The sequence below is a fragment of the Ambystoma mexicanum genome, chromosome 6q, assembly GCF_040938575.1.
Source record: "Ambystoma mexicanum isolate Mex_15411 chromosome 6q, UKY_AmexF1_1, whole genome shotgun sequence".
In the NCBI taxonomy this organism is placed as follows: domain Eukaryota; kingdom Metazoa; phylum Chordata; class Amphibia; order Caudata; family Ambystomatidae; genus Ambystoma; species Ambystoma mexicanum.
In genome coordinates, this window is record NC_090937.1 from 1043741157 (window position 1) to 1043762086 (window position 20930).

The window sequence follows — 20930 nt, forward strand, 5'->3', positions numbered from 1 at the left end:
CGCACCTCTTAATGTCTTTTTCTTGATTTGCAGGTGCGGAGATGCAGCAGAAGAGGAGATGGCGAGGAGCGCACAGCTCCGGTAAGTGAAAATATAATTGCGTCCAATTCCCCCCTTTTTGAACTAACCGGAGTTCTTTGTCTTGCAGGTAGAGGCCGCGGGATTCGGAAGATGCCGTGGATTCAGGTAAGTAAGCGCGGCTGCTAAAGCGTTGTCTTTTGCTAACCTGATGTTCCTTTGCTGACAGATGCGGCCGGAGACTGGATCCCTGGATGGTAAGTGAAGATCTGACTTGTTTTCACAGGCTGGAGCAGAAGATATCACTAGAAGACTGGAGCTGACTCGGTGAGCGTCCTGCTGCAGATGCAGAATAACGCAAAGCACATTCTTCCAATCGGGTGTGGTTTAAATAGTGTTGAGGTGATTAGGTGTCTTCCTCCTCAGCCTCGCCCAAGAGAAAAAGAGTTCCTGTGTTCCAGAGTCAAGGAGTGATGCCAGCCCCACCCAGGTAAGAAAGTAGTTCCAGATTGGAAAAATAGTCCCACCCAGCAGAAGGCTGAGGCTTCATTTTGCCAGGACTTGTGAAGGTGAGTATGCAGCATGGTCTGCTACAGGTAAGTCCACCCAAGCACCTTTACCCAAAGTATGAGCCCGGCACCTCTGGCGTCGGGACAGGTGATTCTTATGAGCCTGACGCCAACGGCGCCAGGACATGGTCCAGAGGGCCCCGATAGGGGTCGGTTGGGACCAGGGGCGGGGGTTGTGAGCCTGCTTCCGGGGATGTTGGGCTTGTCCTGACTCCTTGGAAAAAGTGCTCATGACAGCACCCCCCCTCAAGGCCCCTCCCAAAATTGTCTCCCCCGGGGGTTTTGGTTTGTCGGGAAAAGTTCGGTGGAATTTTTTGATTAGGCGAGGTGCGTGGACGTATTCAGAGGGTTCCCATGATCGTTCTTGAGGCCCGTAGCCCTTCCAGTCAATCAGATAGTATAGCTTGGACTTGATGATCTTGGAGTCCAGGATGTTTTTAACCTCAAATTCGAGTTCTCCATTAACTTGAATAGGTTCTGGAGCTTTAGTCAATCGGGTTCCAGGCTGCATTGGTTTTAGTAGAGATACGTGGAAAACTGGATGTATTTTCATGTGGGACGGCAAGCCCAACTTGACAGCCACTGGATTTATTATGGCGGTGGCAGGATATGGTCCCAGATATTTTGGATTGAAGGTGCGAGGTCCTTTAAGAGTTAAATGTTTAGTGGATAACCAAACTAGGTCTCCAACCCGGTATTGGGGGGCCTCCCTTCGATGTCGGTCTGCTCCCTTTTTATACTGTTCTTTGGCTAGTTGAAGATGGGTCGTGGCTTCCTTGAAAGCTTGAGTGATAGCAGTGTGTAGATGATCTACGGCAGGTGTTCCGAGATCCTGAGGTGGATCAAGATTGGAGGTTCGAGGGTGAATCCCGTATAAGAGGTAAAAGGGACTTTTTCCGGTTCCTGAATGGATCGAATTGTTGTAGGCATATTCGGCGATCCAAAGGATGTCTTTCCAATTACTTTCTGACTGTTGCAGCATACACCGTAGATATTGTTCCAGAGTTTGATTTGTCCTCTCGGTTTGCCCGTGGTCTGGGGGTGATGGCTGGTTGAAAGTCTCACATCGATTTGAGCTAGACAACAGCAATTTCGCCAAAAGTGCGAGATCAACTGGCTTCCGCTATCTGAGATCAAAATTGAAGGGAAACCATGTAACCGAACAATGTTTTCGAGGAATTCTCGGGCCAGGACTGAAGCTGAGGGTAAGCCCTTCAGTGGGATGAAGTGGGCCATTTTAGAAAACAAATCCACGATTACTAAAATGGTGTTGTATCCGGAGCATGAGGGTAAATCAGTAATGAAGTCCATGGAAAGGGTATGCCAGGGGTGTGGCGGGATGTCTAGTGGGTGTAAGAGGCCTGCTGGTTTTTCTTTCTGACTTTTGTTTTGGGCGCACACTCCACAAAACATTACAAAGTCCTTGATGTCCTTTCTCCATGACGGCCACCAGAAGTGTCTCTTGATCTTTTCTGAGGTTTTGGCAATGCCAGGATGTCCCTCCATAAAAGAATCATGGTAGCAAGAGATTACCTGTCTTGCTAAATCAGTACCAGGTAAGTATAGTCGTCCTTGAAAATAAAGCAAATCCCTAGTCACGGTGAAGTCCTTTCCTTTCTGTTGCCAATTCTGTAGATCTGAAGGAGTCACAAGTTGTTTGGCCTTTGCTTCGATTTCTTCGATGGATTGCGAGGAGACCAGGCCCAGGATTCTTTGTTCGGGAATTATAGGTACGGGTTCAGGATTGACCATGTGTTCCTCCATTCCAATCCGGGAAAGGGCATCTGCTTTGCCATTCTTGTTGGCTGGACGATAAGTGATTACAAAGTCAAATTCGGCAAAAAACAGAGTTCAGCGAAGTTGTCTGGAGGATTGAGCTTTAGCGGTCTTCAAATACTGTAAGTTGCGATGATCGGTGATTACTGTGACTGTGTGTTTGGCTCCAAGGAGGTAGTGCCGCCAGGCCTTAAAGGCGGACTTAATAGCTAGAAGTTCTTTATCAGTGATGGTGTAGTTGATTTCGGGCGCCGAGAACTTGCGGGACCAGAATGCCACAGGGTGTAATTGGTTGGTTTCTGGATCCCTCTGCGATAAAACCGCCCCCATTGCCAAACTGGAGGCGTCGGTCTCAAAGATATAAGGAAAGTCCGGGCGCGGTTGTTTTAATATAGGTGCTGAGATGAATTTGGCTTTTAACTCCTGAAAGGCCTGTTCTGCCGCTGCTGTCCACTCGAAACGCTTATTCTTTTTTAAAAGAGCCGTAATGGGCTGAACTATTCGTGAAAATTCCGGGATAAACCTGTGGTAAAAGTTGGCGAAACCTAACATGCTTTGGACTCCCTTCACGGAAGTTGGTGATGGCCACTTGATGATAGCGTCAACTTTTCTCGAGTCCATGTGGACCCCGTTGGGTGTCAAAATGAAACCTAAAAATTCGACCTCGGTGACCTGAAAAACACACTTTTCAAGCTTGGCAAAAAGTTTATGTTGGCGAAGCCTTTCAAGAACAGCTCTGACGTGTTTCCGATGATCTGCTTCAGAAGATGAGTACACAAGGATGTCATCAATGTAGATGACTACACAAACGTCTATAAGTTCTCTAAGAACGTCATTCATGAAGTACTGGAAGGCGGCCGGAGCATTGCAAAGAATAAAGGGCATCACTTGGTATTCAAATAGTCCATACTTGGTGCGAAAGGCCGTCTTCCATTCGTCGCCTTCTTTGATCCGTACCAAGTGGTACGCTCCCCGAAGATCTAGCTTTGTGTATATACAGGCGTTTTTAACTTGGTCAAGGAGTTCCGGAATTAGAGGTAAGGGATACCTATTCTTTACCGTGATTTGGTTCAGGGCACGATAATCTATACAGGTCCTAAGGTCACCTTCTTTTTTCGGCACGAAGAACAGAGCTGAGGATACTGGAGACTTTGAAGGACGGATAAATCCGTTGGCTAGGTACTGTCGCAAATGAAGATTCTCAGGCTCGGTAAGAGCATAAATTCTACTACAGGGGGGAGTGGATCCGGGTATCAGGTCTATCTGACAGTCGTACGACCTGTGGGGAGGTAGAGTATTGGCCTGCTCCTTCTGAAAAACGTCTTGGAATTCCTGATACTCTATAGGCAGTTGCGGACGTTCGGGTGTTGTCGCTGCTAGTCCAATACTGGGTCGAGGATAACAAGTGGGGGCACACTCTGGAAACCGTATTGTCTTTGCTCGCCAATCAATTTTAGGATTGTGTTTCTCCAACGAGGGAATCCCCAATATTACTTGGAATTGAGGAGCCTTGATCACATCGAACATGATCACCTCACAATGTCCATCTTGACTTAATAACGTCACTTCCGTGGTGGTATGGGTCACTGGTCCAGAAGCTATTTCCGTACCATCCACTGTGGTAATAACGTCTTTAATTGCCTTAGGACAGAGGGGTAGGTACATCCTGGAAGCCATTTCGTGGTCTACATAATTACCGATTGCTCCGCTATCAATGTATGCTTTAATAGCATGCAAACGATCCGGTTGCTCTGGATTCATCAGGACCATTGGAACTATGAAATGCGCGGTCAAAGAACTGGTTTTAACGCTCGGCAAGCGGACCTCTACACTTGTCGGGCGAGGTAGTTTCCCGGCTCGGGCCTTTCGGTATTTTTATCAGAAGCTCCCACTGTCTTCTTTGAAGGTTTCACTGGGCATTCTCGAAGGAAATGTCCTGAATTTCCACAATAGAGGCATAACTGCAACTGTCTTCTCCTGTCGCGTTCTTTCTGGGTTAAAGGGCCCTTCATGACCCCTATTTGCACGGGTTCTACGGCTTCAGCTCCCTTGGTGGAAATCTGTGGTTTGGAAAACACTCGAGTTTCGAACCTGGAGCGGTCTGCCTTCCTATTTTGCAAGCTGTGATCCAATTGGACCACTAAATCGATGTATTCAGAACAATCCTGAGGAGGATTCACTACCTGGGCTAGAACATCTTTGAGTTCTCCCCGCACACCTCTGTGGAACAGCGTGATCCTCTTGTCCTCGGGCCATCTGGTTTCAACTACTAGCCTATTAAATGATGCAATATAAGCCAGGAGATCCTGATTGCCTTGCCGTAGGGAAAGGAGTTCGTTATCCAAGGCCTGGCCCTGGGAATGTCTTGCAAACAGTCTTTCCATGCTGGTCTGGAAGGCTTGGAAATCGTGAAGAATCGGATCATCCTGTGCTACTAGAGGGACCGACCAATCAGCAGCACTGCCGCTAAGATACGAAAGCACAAAGGCTACCTTAGTCTGGTCCGTCGGAAAAGCAGCTGGTCTACACAGAAAGTGCAATCGGCACTGGTTGATGAAAACCGCAAACCTTTAAGGATCACCGGAGAAGCGTTCTGGCGGAGCCAAAGGCACGTTTCCGGGTAGGTTGATTTGTACCGGACTGGCCGAGGCTGCAGGAATGTAGCTCCCTCCTGTAGGCAAAGGGGTTTGCCCCGCTTGTGATTGTAACAACTGTCTGGCAAGATCATCAGTTCGTTCTTTTGATACAATTAATTCTCTCCTCCGGGCATTCATTTCCTGGCGGGCTGCATGTACCTCTGCTCTTAATTCCCCTAATAGCTGGGCTAGTTGGTCAGTGTATGAAGTTTCCATTGCGCCTGGGTAGGAAGTTATTGGACGGCTTCGCGTTCTGTAACGCTCACCTGGTTCCCACGGAGGCGCAGATCCTGGCTGGACAGTTACCGTGTCTTCAATTGAGAAGCGCAGGACTCGGATGGTTCTCTGGACCGGACCTCCTCTTATGGAATGTCTGACTTGTAGAGTAAGGTGTCTGCAGGCGGAAGAAAAAGGGATTAATGGCTGGTTGTTGGTTTGACTTCTCCTCCTTATTCGTTTTTTCCCCTGAGGCCCACAGTCTGAATGAGCTCTCACCTTAGATATGTAAATGCTGGGCTCTCCATCCTGCGACTCATGCAGGGGCGCTGGGTTCAAGTTACTTCACTGGGATTGCTTTAAGTCTCTTGTAGCCTCAGAGGGTTTAAAGCTGCTGAAGAAGCAATGCCGTCGTTTTCTGCACGAGCGGATGCTGGTCGGTTTGTAAAGTTCGAGAGCACCTTTTAATGAAGTCTTTGCCTTTGTTTCTTAGGTGCCGAAATGCTATATGCTGAGCATACGGATGCACGTAAGTATGAAGGTCCGTGCACGTGGAGGAGCACGTAAGTAATATGCTTGCTGACAGGTTTATTCGCACCTCTTAATGTCTTTTTCTTGATTTGCAGGTGCGGAGATGCAGCAGAAGAGGAGATGGCGAGGAGCGCACAGCTCCGGTAAGTGAAAATATAATTGCGTCCAATTCCCCCCTTTTTGAACTAACCAGAGTTCTTTGTCTTGCAGGTAGAGGCCGCGGGATTCGGAAGATGCCGTGGATTCAGGTAAGTAAGCGCGGCTGCTAAAGCATTGTCTTTTGCTAACCTGATGTTCCTTTGCTGACAGATGCGGCCGGAGACTGGATCGTAAGTGAAGATCTGACTTGTTTTCACAGGCTGGAGCAGAAGATATCACTAGAAGACTGGAGCTGACTCGGTGAGTGTCCTGCTGCAGATGCAGAATAACGCGAAGCACATTCTTCCAATCGGGTGTGGTTTAAATAGTGTTGAGGTGATTAGGTGTCTTCCTCCTCAGCCTCGCCCAAGAGAAAAAGAGTTCCTGTGTTCCAGAGTCAAGGAGTGATGCCAGCCCCACCCAGGTAAGAAAGTAGTTCCAGATTGGAAAAATAGTCCCACCCAGCAGAAGGCTGAGGCTTCATTTTGCCAGGGCTTGTGAAGGTGAGTATGCAGCATGGTCTGCTACAGGTAAGTCCACCCAAGCACCTTTATGCAAAGTATGAGCCCGGCACCTCTGGCGCCGGGACCGGTGATTCTTATGAGCCTGACGCCAACGGCGCCAGGACATGGTCCAGAGGGCCCCGATAGGGGTCGGTTGGGACCAGGGGCGGGGGTTGTGAGCCTGCTTCCGGGGATGTTGGGCTTGTCCTGACTCCTTGGAAACAGTGCTCATGACACTATCTTTCTAGGCCCAACCCCTTCAGAGTTCTGATAGGTTGGAGAATTCTTTGCGTTCTCACTGGAGAGCAGGATTGTGTGTCAGAATGATGTCATTTAATGGCTTGCAGAAAGGACACTCCCCTGTCAAATTACACACATCTATATTTGACCTAAAGACATATTTCATAGATACACAGTGGTTTGAAATTACATGCACCCATCACGTATCACATGAGGTATACTCTGTTCAAACTCTGATGTTTCTAAGAGCTTGCATCCAGAAATGGCAAGATTTTGCGCTTTTTAGTGGGTTATGCAACATTGGTTTTTCATTAAAATTGATACACATATACACCCCCCTACTACACATATCTCAGTAACTTTCCATTTGTCTAGCTTAAATACAGTGTCTGTGGTGTCAATAAATGGCGGGGTTTTGCCCCAGAACATCACACAAATTGGAGTTTGGGCTTGAATTGTAGGCAAAGTTTCCATTTTAAGGTTGCGCACATTTCACATTTCTGTCATCCGGTTACCAAGAGTTATCAGTGTTTCTGTAAAATATATATTTTGCTTTCAATTAAGCTCTCAGAGTGTTGGAGTCCGCCTCCAAGACTTGGGTGGGTCAGTGATCACATGTCTCTTCTGCTGGGAGCTCTTTGTGTACAGTCAACATCAGCATATTCTATTCAAGTGCAAGAGCCTATTGTGTGGTCTCTGGGAGGCTGAGGTCAGCAGACCAGGGAGCCACTTTGCATTTGGTTAGTATGACCATGTGGTTTCCTGGGCTTCCTGAGGTGAGAAGGGTTCCCAGCTTTTTGGCCTGTTAATTAAATCAGATTGTCTTCTGGGAACAGCATGTGGTTAAGATTTTAATTAACTCCCAGCCTTTGATGTAAAGGCCTCTCCTGCAACTCCTGACATGCAGTTTCCCTGTCAGAGTTTAGACCGCTAGCGCCGCCTTGAGGTATTTATCGGTGCTGAGTCCATTTTTTGGATCAGTCTTGAATGAATGCATTCTAAACAAGAGATTTTACATGGAAGTATATTATCCAGGTTCAGCACATGGCACTGGTGTGGTTCTGCAGTAAAATAATGTTGTGCCCGTTGAAGGAATGAATTCCCAATAGTTGTGGGTTGCTTTTGGCAATCAGCATTGCCCCTTTTGCAATGGTTTCAGGCTACTGTGTGTAGCCCAATGGTGGTGTTAGGCAGTGCCCTTCTGTGCCCATAACATCGGCAAAAATGGGTGGCGGCCTATTCTTCATGCATTTCCCTGTGCGTTTTCTGGGAAGCTCTGGCCATCATGATGTTTTCAATGCCAGTAATGCACAGTGTTTGTGGTAGGGCTCGGATGCATGGGTAAAAACATCCCACAAGCCCCCCTCTTGCGTTGGCCATTCTGTTTCACTGATGGAACTCGCAAGATCTGGGATGTTCTCCTCATCTTCTTCCGGTAGATGGCACAGTTCAGCATCTTTTTCTCCATCCGGTCGGATCGATCGGTTCTCCTCGCCGGGAAGATTGGACGGTACCCCGGGCCCCTTGGGTCTCTGCTCCCGGTCTCCGGATCATCCTCCTTGGCCAGTCTCCAGGTTTTCTTTCTCCTAGGACGACAAAGGAAAAGCGGCAATACCTATTCATGGACATTTCTCCCCCACCATTGATATAGTGGGGTGGCATATATATTTTAGAACTCAACAGAAATGAACATGCACATTTTTTTAAATTAAGCGACAGGAACACATAAACTTGAGAAACACAGAATTTGATAGGCTATGTGTAGGATATTTTAGGGTTGGAATTGAATTACTCTGGAGCGGTACCCTCTGGGATTACAGAGGACTCCTCCAGTTGCTGCAAAGTGTGCCTGGGATGGCAACACTTCAACTGGTTTATGTGGACCCACTTGTCTTCCCCCTCTGCCAAACCGCCTTTGGGGATGCGGATCTTGTAGGCTACAGGGGAGATCTTGTCTATAATTTCAAACTGTCCCTTCCATGTAGGCAAGAATTTTCGCTGTTTGGCCTGGTTCCTTTTGGAAATTGTATATATGGGCCTGATCACCCACCTTATATTCCTTTCGGGTAGTTTTTAAATCATAGTGGGTCTTCATGCTCTCGGCTGATCTTTCTAGATTCCGCTGAGCATAGGCAAAAGCATGCTGAAGGTGTTTCCTTAAATTCTCCACATACTCATGAGTTGTGGAGGCATTTATCAACGTTTGCTCTTGGGTTCTGTAGAGCAAATGCTGAGGAAGCACCATCTTGCGTCCAGTCAGCAACTCAAATGGTGACATTTTGGTTGCAGATGAAGGGGTAGATCTGATGGCCATTAGGACCAGAGGTAATCGGATATCCCAACTTGGCCCAGAATCTGCCACAAACTTCTTTAATATGCTCACAATGGTTTGGTTATATCTCTCTTCTGCCCCAGAAGAAGCTGGCCGGTAAGCAATATGTAACTTCCATTTGACCCCCAGTATCTCCCACATCTTTGTCATTACTTCACTGGTGAAGTGGCTACCCCTGTCTGACTCAATCCTTGGAGGTAGACCAAAACGGGAAAAGATGTGGTTAATCATCAGGGCAGCTGCTGTTTCTGCCTTGCAGTTTGGGGCTGGGAGACATTCCACCCACTTGGTAAACAAGCATGTAACGGTCAACATGTACTTGTTTCCTCTAGACTAGCGAATCACAGGGCCTACAAAGTCGATTTGCAAATCTGACCATGGCAGTGTCATCCCCCCTCTTTTGGAGAGGCGCACGCTGAAATTGTGCACACACAAGACACCCCTTCAAGTATTGTTCGAGGTCTTGCCCATGTGTGGCCAGTATGCAACCTCTCTTAAGATTTCCAGTGTTGTGTGAAACCCCCTATGACCGGCGGTGGCGGCATCATGGGCGTGACTTAACATCAGGCTTCGGAATGAGGTAGGAACCACCCACTGATCGTGGCCAGCTTTGGATTTTCTTACCAGCAAACCGTCTTGGATTCAGAACATTTTTGGACATTTCATCAACACTCTTAGGTCCTCTTTCCCAATGTAATCGGTATCCGTCAGGGGAAAGTTCTCAGGGTCCTCAAGGTGTTGGTAAAACTTACCAATAATTGGATCCCCCTTCTGAGCTGTAATCAAATCAGCATCTGGGGTCTCCCTGCTCCATTGGGCAGTTGAAAGATCATTGTGAGCATTTGTCTGGGACCTAGTGATAGCAGTGACCTGGATTTCCCCCAACAGCGACTCTATTTCTATTAGATCCCCTTGGATGGCCCCGGTTTTGGCCAGCTGATCAGCTAAGTCATTTCCAGTTTTGTCTGGTCCCTCTACTTTGGAATGACCCTTGATCTTCTTCCAGTAGATGGCCATCCCATTCGAGGTGACCAGATCATCAATGTTTTGGATTAACTTCCCATGTTTCAGAGGTTTGTTATTAGCACATAACATGCCTCTGGTTTTCCAATTAACCAGGTGCTCCACGAACCCGTTCCGTACATAATCCGAATCTGTGATTATGACCAGTTCGTGGAGTTGATGCTGGACAGCAGTGAGGATGGCCTGATGCACAGCCATCAATTCTGCCACCTGACTACTTCGGGGACCAATTTTGTATCCAGCGGAGGGTTCTGGAAACTCCTTCACCCAGGCATTCCCTACGCCGGCCACCAGTTCTTTCTCCCCGTTGTTGTCAACATGGTACGAGCATCCATCCACATAGACACTGGGCATTCCCTCACACTTGTCCTCTTCAAAGACTTTGTGTGGGGAATTAAGGTATGCCTCCATGTTGTCCTTGATTTTTAGACTTTCGTCCTCGAGACAGTTTTCTCTGGCACAATCATGCAAGTCAGCCAGAACTTGCGCGAGGGGACTCTTCTTTTTTGGCCATATCTGACCTCCACAGGAAAGCCTTGCATTGACAGAATCCAGGAAGTAATTCGGGAATTACTCACATTTCCGGCCCGGATTCTGTCACTTTGGAGATATTGCAGAGGCTGGTGTGGTGTCTCCACTATGATGTGTTCCCCCTGGATAAACGGGCGGTAATTCTTCAATGCCCACACCGTTGCCAGGAGTGCCTTCTCACAATCGTTGAATTTTTCCTCCACAGAGGATAAAGTTTTGCTCGCATAGGAGATTACTTTATTGACCTTGTCATGCTTTTGGTATAATACTGCCGTCAAGCACGTATTAGAGAACCCCGTCTCCAGGAAGAACTCCTTGTTTCTGACAGGGTAAGCTAGGCAAGGCGCTTGTGAGAGGGTTCTTTTGAGTTGTTTTACTGCCTCAGATTGTTCTGGACCCCATTCCCACTTGACCCCCCCTTTCAGGAGATGAATCAGGGGTCTAGTGATCTCTGCGTAGCCCTCAATGAACTTTCTGCTGTAATTAGTCAGTCCAAGGAGGCTCCTTAGTTCCCGCAGAGTTGTGGGGTCTTTCAGTTTCTGAAGTGCTTCCACTTTCTTTTCCTGGGGACAGAGACCCTGAGGAGTAATCTCATGCCCCAAGAAATTAACACGGGTTCTACACCACTGTGCTTTCTGAAAGGAAAGTTTTGCTCCGGCGGCCCTCAACTGGGTCAGAACATAACAGATCTCCGCCATGTGTTCCTCCACAGATGAACTTTTGATGAGGACATCATCTTCATAAGCCAGGTTACCCCTTGCACCCAGGTCGGGCATGGCCTTGTGTAGGAAAATGTTGAATTCATTGCCGGAGTTGAGGTATCCGAAGGGAGTCCGGGTCCATATGTACTGCTGGCCCCCAAAGGTAAAAGCCAGTTTGTATTGGTCCTCCCTACTGACAGGCGCGGTCCAGTATCCATTGGTCAGGTCTATTGCTGTGAATACCTGTGACCCCTGAATCTGGGCCAGCCCTTGGTCAATGTAGGGCAGAGGCCATCGGGAAGTATGGACCCATTTGTTGAGCTCCCTGAGGTCGGCGCAGAGTGTCCACTGGCCGTTTGGCTTCAATATTCCCAGCACCAGGTTATTGAAGGTGCTGTGAACTGGACGGATTATTCCCCGGGACTCAAGGTTCTTAATTATTTCAATAAGGGACTCCATGGATGCAAGAGGCAAGCGATATTGCTTCACAAACACTGGAGTCATTCCAAGGTCCGTGCGGATTGTTGTGTGGATGTCGGTGCGGCCACAGTCATATGAGTCTACCGCAAAGAGATCTTGGAAATCCAAGAAAACTTATTTCAACTTTTGCTTCTGTTCCAGAGTCACACAGGCATCAGCTAGGTTGACTCTCTCTTCCACCATCTGCCTGAAGCCTGGAAAGACCTCTGGTTTGGCTATCTCAGCGGCTTCCTCCAGCTGGGTGGAGAAGTCCCTGGTCAGAGTGCTGATTTGGACCGGAGGCTTCAGGTGGGCAAGGCAGCCCTCATGGACCTGGAAAATCACCTCATCCCCTCTGAAGTCACAAGTCACATCTTCCTTACCATAAGGGCAAGAAGTGTACACCAGGAACTTCCCCCCATGCCGGGTGAAAATCCTGTCTGGTGTTGTATTGTCCTCACTGTCACTGTCAAAACAGTCCTTGGGGATTGGTCCTAACAGTTCATTTTCTAAATCAATGGAGAAATGTCGGTCATCAACCGCCATTCCAATAATGGTGCCTGCGGCTAGAGTAATACTCTTTAAGTCGCTGTTATCCACCTCTATTAGAATGGTGTCATGTTCTATATTGACTAATGGAGTTGGGTTTAACCCCAACCCTTGCTGTTGGAGGGAAGCGTTTAGATGTATGTAAGCATCAGGGTTTTTCAAATGTTGTCCTCTTTTAACTTTCACTTCCAGGGAGAATTGTCGGGTCCTTTCTGGGATGGTGACTTCCTCTTTGATCTGAATTTCAACTGCATAAGGTAGCAATTGAGCTGACCTAAATGCTTTTTCTGAATCATCAAAGCCCATGGGATTATCCGCTAATCGGGACCAAGCTTTGAAGTTTATTAGGTCCAAACTAATGGCAAAGCGATTGAGAATGTCACTGCCTAAGTAAAAGGCGGCAGTGACATCTCGCACGACCCAACAATTATGGACTATGCTCTTGTTGCCAATGGAGATTTTGAGCATACACCTGCTTGGCAGGAGATGTTGGGAATTAGGTGCTTCCAGGTCCATTTCCCATTTGTCTACCAGTTTGAATGTGGGAATGGCTGGATCTTTTGGGAGGTGGCGGAACATGGCTTCGCTGATGAAGCTCTTACCGTTGTTCACACACACTCGAGCGAGAACAGAGTCCTTCCCATCATTTAACTGAACAGGGATGAACAACTGCTCTCCAATTTGCTGAATATCAGCCAGGCTCTGAGCTGATTTCACATCTTTCTGGACTATAGGAGTGGGAGTGTCTGATTGTGGATTAGTAAAGAATTTCAGGGTGTTTCCTTCCAGTGTGGAATACCACCTTAAACTGGAAGGAAGGTTGATTTTCAGAAATAGAGAGGACCCGCCATCACCAGTCTGTTGTCCTACTGCTATTACTGTCAAGTTTGGAGTTTGGTTGTTCTGGAAGTGAAATTCTACTTGGTCAGATTTTTGTTCAACCATGTGGCAGGTGCCGTTTAAACTAACATGGTTGACACTCAGTTTTAATTTTATTGGTCGGCTAGTCTGGGTCCAGAGGACCTTGTTTACACAATCTATTAGGGGTGACAACCTTCTCAGGAGGTCATTCCCTAGTAAACAAAGGGTGCCCTCTGGAGTCACAACTATGACTGGGTGTTTCACCTTGTGTCGCCCAATTTTAATGTCCAAGTCTGCAGTCCCCTCAACGGGAATTTCCTTCCCGTCAAAGTTCTGCAGTTGTCCAGGAAGAGAGGTGAGAGGAATTCGGTAATTCTCCCCCCTTCCTGCATTTAGTTCCTCAAAGGCCCTTTTGGACAGAAGGGTAGCTTGGGATCCAGTGTCCACCAGTGCCAAAATTGTACCCTGCCCCTGTACTTGTACCGGGGCATAGTATCTTCCCTCCTTCTCCTCAAGGGGGCACAGATAATGCACATTTTTGGACAACTGCTGGGCTAACTTTCTGGTTTTGGACATTGGTAGCGAAGAGATTTGGGCAGAATTCTGTGGAGAGCCTTGGGAATCTGAAAGAAAAAGTTGGCAACTGGAGATCAGAGCCATTGTGGGTTCCCCTGGTTCCGGTTCTGGGCCGCCCCCCCTTTTTGGAGGCAGTCACCAGGATGGGTTTGAATCAGGGGATTTCGGTGTTGTGGGTTTTGGGATGAGATGATGGGCAGCGGTAGCTCAGTCTCCATATCTCCCCAGTCTGGATTGGAATCCCTTGGGACCCATTTTTCTTTGGGAGGAGTTCCCCCATCTCTGAAGGAGAAGATCCTTTTCCCAGGATCTTCTGAGGATCCCTCTCCCTCAAATTGGAAGACCTGAACCTCCTCCACAAAGTGGGTCTGTTTGGGTCCTTTGTTTCTCCTACCTCCTCTCTGCTCCTTGGGTGGCAGACTTTCAGGGGTAGTAGATTTTGTTTCCGGTTCCTGGTTTCCAGGGGCTGTTTACAAGTTGGGAAGGAAGCTTCCTCCAAGGCTTTACACCCCCCTTCCCCTTGTGCCTCCTCCCTGGGAACCGGTGTGTTATCGGGGTGCTACCCCCGTCATTGTTCTGGAGCACCAGGTCCAGAGTTTGGGGCATTCCGCGGTGGCATGCTCATCTAAGGGTTCTGTTGAGCCCTCAGTATGTGACCCAGATCCCGTGCCATATTTTTGACCTGGCGCTCTAACTGGGAAACCCGCTCAGGCTGATACAGGGCTCTATTTTCTCCCCTGGGCTGATCCCGGGAAGGGTAGCTATCCCTTCTCTGGTAGTACCCCTGGTTGGGAAGATTTTGGTACCCCTCCACCCTTGGCCTCCCCTCTCCCGGATTAGGTTGTCTGGGCTCAGGGAATTGGGGAAAGAAGGATGGATGATTTTGGGGCGGGAAATTGGGTGGATACCTGGGGAAAAAGTTCTGCCCAGGATTTGGAGAATGTCTGCCCTCCTGTGGGAAGTTGGGAGGGAAGTTCCCTGGGTTAAGTGCTTGGCTGGATCCCCCCCCCTTGGACTGGAGGAGTCCACACATAACCCAGGATTGGTCGGTTTCTCTTATAGCGGGGACTTACATAGTCAGGGGAGCAGGGGACCCCATTTGTGGGACTACCTTCTCGACTCCCTGTCTGTGACTGGCCCGAGGGCCTTCTGGGCTGTGAATTATTTGGTGCAGGCAGGTTTTTAGGCCCCCCCATCTCCAAATCTAAAACGGGGGCAACCTTTACCTCTGCCACCTTGGCAGCAGCAGGGGTGCTGTTGGTTTTGGGGTTTTTCGGTGCGTTATTTTTATTTTCGATAGGCTTCTGCACCTCATAGATCCGGGTAGCCTGTTCAATGACCCAGTCTAAAGATCTTTTCTCATGAAAATCTCTCACGAGCTGGGTCAATATGTATTTGGGTAAGGCATGGAAAAACGTATTGATAAATTCTCTGCTATCCGTGCGCACCCTTCTGGTGGTCTGCGCAAAAGCACGCTTTAATTCTTGCACAAACTCTTGTGGGGCCTGATCCTCCCCACATTGCAAATTGTAGGCTGCCTTGCGAGCCTCTTGAGGATTTCTGTGAATAGAAAAATGTTTCAAGATGGCCGCCTTATAGGTGGACCATCTTAAATGATTTTGGTCCTCCAGCCCCGCAAAGAAACTGGAGTATTCTGGGGAGAATGTCCATTTGACGTACTGGATGCAGCTACTGCTGTCCTTCAAATGGAAAGTCTCCATCATTTGCTCATAGAGCTCCAAGTGTTCCCAAACGGAATACTTGGCGTTCTTATGATAAGGCGTGATGACACTCCTTATTGCCTTTATTTGCTTCAATGGGTCCTTAAGCAAGGCCCTTTTTGCCTTATTGGCCTTTTTGGTTCGGGTAACCCTGGTCCATTCATCCTCTGACTCAGAGGCACTGCTCCCAGAGGTTCCTGTCTGCTCTTCCAGGTTTTCCCAGATTCTGCGAGCCTGGGAATGGCTGGCAGAATGTGGGGACCTGGTCTCCTGTGTCCTGCGCCATTCAGAGGAGTCTTCAGATTCCTCCTTGCTGCCAGGATTTGATGGGTACCCCCCCACTGACCTAACTGGGCAGAAGTTTTCAGGATGCCCTTAATGGGCCTACTCTCCTGGGGTTCCCCACTAAATTGCACTGTGCTTGGGTGCCATACCCGGATGCCCGCCCCTCCATTCCTGGGAGGTACTGGCCTATGAGCCCCATACTTCTGGTTGGATAGTAATCTGCCAACCCCGTGGCCCTGGGCTCATGTGCGCGAGGGCACATGCGGGTGGCAGAGTCCAGGGACTGAGAGATATGAAGGCCTCTGGTACTAGGGCTCCTGAGGTTATGCTCAGGAGTCTCCCTCTCCCAGCGAACCTGGTCTCTATCCGCCCCTGCTCCCTGTTGCAATGCAAGAGCCTGCGCTTTCAATTCCTCAGTTAAGGCCTTACTAGACTCTATCAGTCTCTCCTGCATCGCTACCTGTTGTTGGAGCCTATCATTGTGCTGACAGAGAGCCTCATTTTCTCTCTGTGCCTCCTGATTGGTCCTGGAGTACTGGGCCAGTCTTTGCTGCAGGAGGGTTACCTCCTGAGTCCCTTCCCTACTGGCCTGCTTCTTTCTTGCCAGAGCCTCCTCCACCCTCCTGGTGTGCTCTAACAAGTTCTGGTGTTCTTTTTGGAGGTCACCCAGTCCCTGGAGGGCCAGGTGATTTTCTTCCATTTTCCTTTTTAAATGGCAGACTTACTGGCCTAAGGTGTCCCTCTCCTAAGCGTCTGCATCTGTGCCGCCAGGTCGTCCCTTTGCCTTTGGAAGGCACCAGCTCTCTGGCGCTCCTGATAAAACCTTGCCTGGGTATCCAGGTCTTTCAGAATCAATTTATTGCTTTCTGCCTTTTCCCTATCTAGGTGGCTTTGCAGAGTGACTACCTGCTCAGCACATACCCTATTGAAATCTAATTGTTGCTCCAGCTTTTTCTGGCTCAGTAGTTGGGAGTCCAAACCTTCTTGGTACTCCTTTTGCAAGGCCAGCAATCTGGTATCCTGGTCAGCCTTTTCCTGTTGCAGGATGTCCATATCCTCTTTTATTTTAATGATATACTGCCTACTATCATTTTCTAACTCCTGGCTCCTCTGCAGCCTCTGCTCAGAAGAGACCAGGTCAGATTGGACCTTCTCTAACGCCATCTGTCGCCTATTTGGCAGATCTTGGCTTTCAGTACATTTATCCTGCATGTCTCCCATATATAGGTACAGGTATGCCGCTATCCTGGCAATCTTATTGTGTTCATCTTTGGCTTTAGGAGCCATATATAGTTCACTCAGGGCCACATGTAATGGACCCTGATCTCTCCATATGTCTGACCCTGTTTCAGTGACCTGTTGCGCGATGGCCTGCAACCAGACCGTTTGGTCCTGGTGAGTCCACTCACCTCTCACAAATAGCTTATGTAGGAGGTGCTCCCTCGCTATTTTCATGTCTACCAAGGTTGTCATTCTAGAGATTGATCTCTGTCCTGACTTACTGAAATGAGTATTTTATTTTTGCAAACAGACCTTTTCCTTAGAGTGTCCCTTTGAAGAGTGTTTTACAGCGTAAAACAGCGTGGTGATCCGACCGGATGTATGTATCCCGTCAGTTAGCACACTGTATTAAGCTGCACAAGTGATAGATCTAACCCAGACGTCCGGCTCGAGCCCCCAATTTGTAAGAAGATTCAATTCAACACTACAGCTAAGTCAATGCCTAGTCTGGGATACTGAATGGAAACCCTTATTGATATATCTTTATGTCCAGTTCATGAGTTCTGGATGACTACCCCTATATAACACCCCTCTCTTAGAATCCCCCTGACCCAAGAAGTAGTTCTGTTTTGCAAGTTTAAAAGGTTTATTTGAGAATTTAAACAATATATATATATCACACTTTATAATAAATTAATATCTGATAGTACACTTAAACATATGATGTTGATCAACAATGGGTAATCTGGCACTAGCACACTTCTTTACAATCAATGAGGAGTTAGTATAGGATGGATAAAGTAGCAAAATTACTTTTATGATTTCAAGGGAAAAGCAATGAGGAATAAAATGCAGTACAGAAATACTTGATATGATTTTAGCAAAAGATAAAATAATCACTTTTTCTCTGGCAATTCACCCCCCTCCCCTATGCAATGTAAGACATGGAAGTAGATGGAAAGAGGAGCACAGAGTTCTCAGGAATGCAATCAAATACAATACGAAATTCAGTTCCCCCCCAGCAAGCTTAGATAAAACCGGTATGAGTTTTAAAACACAGGCCCAAAATGCTTTTTAAATGTGATGGCAATGGATGAAAAATATGCTGAAAATGCTTTTAATTCCCTTTAGGAGGTTCAGGGGGAGTGGTAGCTACTTGGGATGAGTTCAGGCTCACTTTAGCAATGATTCAGGGATGGTTCTTAAGATGCAAACGAATTTTAGCAGTTCAGGCAAAAGCAGCTATCTTTTTACAAGTAAAGAAATCGGGCCAAATCGCATATCACGACAAAATTCGCGAGTGCGTGAATCGTGATTGCGGAAACATATATCACAATATATTTTTGAAATAGGCCTCGCCACGGATCTGGTCAGGTTTTGGACTGGACTCCGGTTCTGGTCTCGGCACCTCACAGTGATCTGGGTGAGCTCTCTGGTTCTGCTCACAGCGGTCTGGGTCACTCTGGATCGCTGGTCTGTCCGGATACAGCGGTCTCTGCACGGCTCCTGGATCTCTGCACTGGTCCTGGCAAAAGTTCTTGGCAAGGGATACAAGCAGCTCGCCCGGCTGTGAGTAGCTTGCAATGATTTGAGGCCTGCGGCAGAGAACTCAGCTTGTGGTTTTAGGCCTCTGATTTAGGTTCTAAAGTATAAGTTCTAGGTTCTGGAATATGTAGCTGGAGTCAGTCTGGAACTGGTATCTTCTGGATGTTGTGTGGTCCGGCAAAGCTTCCCGCAAGAAAATGGAAAATGAAGTCCTCTCTAGATTTCAGTGGTCCCTTTTTATGTGGTTTGAAAGTGGGTGGAGAGGCTAGCTTTCTAGGCCCAACCCCTTCAGAGTTCTGATAGGTTGGAGAATTCTTTGCGTTCTCACTGGAGAGCAGGATTGTGTGTCAGAATGATGTCATTTAATGGCTTGCAGAAAGGACACACCCCTGTCAAATTACACACAAATCTATATTTGACCTAAGACATATTTCATAGATACACAGTGGTTTGAAATTACATGCACCCATCACGTATCACATGAGGTATACTCTGTTCAAACTCTGACGTTTCTAAGAGCTTGCATCCAGAAATGGCAATATTTTGCGCTTTTTAGTGGGTTATGCAACATTGGTTTTTCATTAAAATTGATACACATATACACCCCCCTACTACACATATCTCAGTAACTTTCCATTTGTCTAGCTTAAATACAGTGCCTGTGGTGTCAATAAATGGCGGGGTTTTGCCCCAGAACATTACACAAATTGGAGTTTGGGCTTGAATTGTAGGCAAAGTTTCCATTTTAAGGTTCCCCACATTTCACATTTCTGTCATCCGGTTACCAAGAGTTATCAGTGTTTCTGTAAAATATATATTTTGCTTTCAATTAAGCTCTCAGAGTGTTGGAGTCCGCCTCCAAGACTTGGGTGGGTCAGTGATCACATGTCTCTTCTGCTGGGAGCTCTTTGTGTACAGTCAACATCAGCATATTCTATTCAAGTGCAAGAGCCTATTGTGTGGTCTCTGGGAGGCTGAGGTGAGTAGACCAGGGAGCCACTTTGCATTTGGTTAGTATGACCATGTGGTTTCCTGGGCTTCCTGAGGTGAGAAGGGTTCCCAGCCTTTTGGTCTGTTAATTAAATCAGATTGTCTTCTGGGAACAGCATGTGGTTAAGATTTTAAATAACTCCCAGCCTTTGATGTAAAGGCCTCTCCTGCAACTCCTGACATGCAGTTTCCCTGTCAGAGTTTAGACCGCTAGCGCCGCCTTGAGGTATTTATCGGTACTGCGTCCATTTTTTGGATCAGTCTTGAATGAATGCATTCCAAACAAGAGATTTTACATGGAAGTATATTATCCAGGTTCAGCACATGGCACTGGTGTGGTTCTGCAGTAAAATAAGTTTGTGCCAGTTGAAGGAATGAATTCCCAATAGTTGTGGGTTGCTTTTGGCAATCAGCATTGCCCCTTTTGCAATGGTTTCAGGCTACTGTGTGTAGCCCAATGGTGGCTTTAGGTAGTGCCCTTCTGTGCCCATAACATCGGCAAAAATGGGTGGCAGCCTATTCTTCATGCATTTCCCTGTGCATTTTCTGGGAAGCTCTGGCCATCATGATGTTTTCAATGCCAGTAATGCACAGTTTTTGTGGTAGGGCTCGAATGCATGGGTAAAAACATCCCACAAATCCCTGTATCGAGACATTTCAAGGAAGCGAAACATCACATAGCACAAATTGAATTCCAAATACTAGATGTGATAAAACCAAGACACAGAGTCAATGTGGATATCAACAAACTTCTAAGTCAAAAAGAAACCTATTGGATAGAAAAATTGAACTCTTTGCATCCAGGAGGTCTTAACAAAGAATGTAATTATTCATGTTTCCTTTAACCTGCTTAACAATTGAGTGAATAGCACTCAATAGAAGTAGGACACTGAGGAGCTTGTTACACTTACAAATACGAGTACTAAACCTGCTGTCAAGAAAGGAACTAATTCATCTAAAACACGTTAACATGCTTCTTTATTAATTTGTTTTTTTGTTAGTACTAATGAAGGCTATTTGAAATTAGTGTGCTAGATACTGTAACAAATGTATCACATCAAGAAATGTAAGTATCTTTGATTGTTTAGAATATGCACAAGAATTCCACAATCTTATTTGTTATTTTAAATTTGGAACACTCAATTGGATTAACGTAATTCAATAATTCGTTTTTTAAAAAAAAAAAGAAATTACTAGGGACAGTTTCATGGGTTAGTGTTGAGGTTGCACCACTTACTGTTGCCAAGCAGGAATTATATTTATTTTCATTCCGTTATTTATTAAGCCACTATAATGAGTAAATATCATCAGCATCAAAAGAAAAAAGACGTCATTCAAGAAAATGCATTGTAAATAAGCGCAATTGGCTTGATTAGTAAAACAAAGCCTCTTTCAACTAGAATAATGATTCCAAAATGGCCGCTGGCACGCAATGACGTCCTCACGTCGATGACATCATCACGTTGTGTGCCGTCGCCATTTTGTAAATATAAAAGCAGACAGGGCAAC